We start from the raw sequence: 3,533 nt of genomic DNA, 5'->3' as shown, positions 1-3,533 counted from the left end.
CTCCCCTCCCCAGCCCTCCCCTCCCCTCCCCTGGCAGCGGCAGCAGCGCAGCCCCGGAGCCGCTCTCGCATCAGCCCCAGCCCGGCTGCGCAGCCGGCTCTGCTCAGGATTCCAGCGCTTCCCAGCGCATCCCAGCGCATCCCAGCGCTTCCCAGCACATCTCAGCGCATCCCAGCGCTTCCCAGCACATCCTAGTGCATCTCAGCGCATCCCCGTGCATCTCAGCGCTTCCCAGTGCATCCCAGCGCATCCCAGCACATCCCAGTGCATCTCAGCGCTTCCCAGCGCATCCCAGCCCATCCCCGTGCATCTCAGCGCTTCCCAGCGCATTCCGGCGCTTCGCCGCGGATTCAAGCTCATCCCATCTCATCCCAGCACTTCGCAGTACACCCCAGTCCATCCCAGCACATCTCAGTACATCCCAGCGCTTCCCAGTCCATCCCAGCACTTCCCAGTGCATCCCAGCACATCCCAGTTCATCCCAGCGCATCCCAGCACATCCCCCGGATCCCAGTACACCCCAGCAGAGCCCGGTACACCCCAGCTAATCCTCGTGGCTCCCAGTCCATCCCAGCACATCCCAGCGCATCCCAGCCTATCCCAGTCCATCCCAGCACACCCCAGTCCATCCCAGTCTCACCCCCGGCACCAGGAGCTCACCCTCTCCCCCGGGCAGGGGCAGGGCCGCCCTGGGGCCGAGGCTGCCGGAGCTGCCGGGGCTGGGCTGGAATGCAGCACCCGGGCTCCCAGCGCCTCCCCGGGGCTTTGGGACCCCCAGATCGCTCATTTCCAGGAGCTGCCACAGACAGGAGGGATGGGAGAGTTCCACTGGAGGTTCCAGCAGAGCCAAGGGAGGAGGTTTGGGCACAGAGCAAAGGAGGGGTTCATTGCTGGGCATGGAGGACAGAAGGGAAAATGCAGCCAGTGGTGTGGGCTGGGCATCCCTCAGTGCCCAAAGGATGGGCTGCAATCCCCCTCTTCCTCCTGCACCCACCAGAGAACAGGTTTGGGATGTCCAGGGCACCACGGGCACTGTAAGAAACCCTCAACAACCTCACCCCTGGCACCAACATCCCCCAGCTGTGGGTCAGCACAGCCCCGTGTCACACAGCACTGATGGGGCACAGCCTCACTGAGAGCCCAACCTGTGGGATCTCCATTGCTTTTATTTTTTTGACTAAAACAAGCAAAAAACACAGAAAGAAGAAGAATTACCGTGATAAAAAAGAAGTCCTCTGCAGTTTAACAAGTCATTGCCTGTCACATTCACATTTTCTGAAAAATTCTTTGCCCAGGATTTTTCTTCTGGAAAGCTGAGAAGCCTCAGAGAAAAATGAAAACAATTATTATCTCGTTTGCTTCTCCTCTGTTTTGCTCATGTAAAATGTGTTTAAAATTTATTTATCCAACAAGTAATTGTTTCATTAGTTTCTGCTCTAAGTATTTTCACTCATTAACCAATCAGTGCCACCAAGCTATATTGAGACTCTAGGAAGAGTCACGAGTTATTCATTATTATCTTTTTAGCTTTCTGTAAATACCCTTTCTGTATTCTTTAATATAGTTTAGTATAGTATTCTTTAATATAATATAATATCATAAAATAATAAATTAACCTTCCAAAAACATAAAATAAAATTCTTCCTACCACAAAAATCCCTGCAAATACAATAATTGCCTTTTCCCTGGAAACTGGTAGTAAACTTGCAGTCACCTTCCTGTCTGCTAGAACAGTGCTGGCCCTGGCACCCTGGTGCTGTGAGCAGGAAACATGCCTTGAGATAGCACATTATCACCAGGCCCCATCCCTGGGGAGAGGCAGAGTCCTGCAAAACCTCCTGGAAAAGCACAGGGATGAGCAGCAGAGATCCCAGCTCCCCATCCTGCACTGCCTGGGGCTCTGTGGAGATGTTTGCCTTGTGCTCACCCCCCTTGGCAAAGCCCAGCTCGTCCTGGCTGGGATTATTCACATCTCCACTTATCAGAAGACAAGCACTGCAAAAATGCCCTGGCCAGCAAAATCTCCTCTCAGCACAGTCAAAGGTTGAGGTCCATCCTCTGCCTCTGTTGCCACAGGCTGCTTTGGCCAAATTAAATAACAGTCAGCTGCAGCCCTTGCCCCAAAACCCAAGCCAAATTTAACTTCTAACGTGTCATTTTTGGTTTAATACAGCATTTCCATGCCCCCAGGTGCCCTCTGGGCATTGCAGGGGGTCACGAGTGCCAAGGTTTTCATAACAGTCCCAGGACATCCCTGAGCTCTCACTCACAGACACATGGTGGCCTGGAGGAGGTCACTCAGGTGTTCAATCCACACAGCTCAGGGTGATTCTGCTCCAGTATTCAGATTCTTTGAGATTTTTTTTTGCAGTCCCAAACAGATCAGACTCTGGTCCACCAACACTGAGTGGGAGAAATTCCTGGATCATGAGGGTGCTCCCACTTCTCCCTCTGCTTTTATATATTTTTATATATATTTTTAATATATTTATATATATTTGGGTTTATATATATTTACCTGTTTATATTTTATATTTTATATATTTTATATTTATATATAATTTTATATGTAATTCTGTATATTTCTATATTTATATACTTATATTTTTACATAATATATTTTCTAATTTATAGAATATAAATGTATATATGCATATTTAACTATTTTATGTATTTGTGTGTGCATGTGTATATAAATATAAATAAAATCTAAATATAGAAATAGAAATAGAAATAGAAATAGAAATTTTCTATCTTGATACAGATATCTGATTTATATATTTATATAAATATATCTTTAATAAATTTATATAAATACATATTTTTAGATATTGCCATCTCACAGCCATCACCACAATGAGAACCTATTTCCTACTTCTCCAGTACCTCCTTAGACCCTTTTTGTGAGCTCAGGGAAATCCTGAATAACACACAAATGACTTGGAATGCCAACAATTTTTCCTTCTTGTTTCCTGGGGCAGGTGTGAGTTAATAGAGAGCAAGAGTAAGTGAACTGTTCTGACACAGGCACTACAGGAAATGTAATTAAATTGCAGATAAAGAGAATTACGGGGTTTTTACAGGGTAATATTTTAGAAAGCTTCTGTACAGCAGGTTTATAGCAAATTCCTCCTAAAACAGCCCCCCTGCTTCCGACCACTCTTTACTTTCTATTTAAATGCTTTTAATAAAATAACTCATTTTGATATTAGGCTTGAATCCCATCCAGAAATTTAAATCTCTCCAAAAATTACTCCAAAGCAATTTCCTCCTAACCTGGCAGCAGCAAACACCAGCAGTGACCACGTGCAGCGTTGGGAGTGTTGCGAGCAAGGGCAGAAGGGAATTTCCCAGCCTCTTCCCTACACATCCATTTCCCTCTCCAGGGTCTTTTTTATTTTCAATGCCTCCCTACCTATTCCAGGTGTTTTGAGCATTGATCATGGTTCAAATGGGTTTTATCCAAAAAAATCTCATCTAGACCAAACAGCTCCACCAGCTTCAGCTGCTTTTACTTTGTGATTTTTCTTTGG

This window comes from Agelaius phoeniceus, chromosome 8 (genome assembly GCF_051311805.1).
Source record: "Agelaius phoeniceus isolate bAgePho1 chromosome 8, bAgePho1.hap1, whole genome shotgun sequence".
NCBI classification, from domain to species: Eukaryota; Metazoa; Chordata; class Aves; order Passeriformes; family Icteridae; genus Agelaius; species Agelaius phoeniceus.
The sequence above is the reverse complement of the archived record's forward strand: the minus strand, read 5'-3'. Positions refer to the sequence as shown.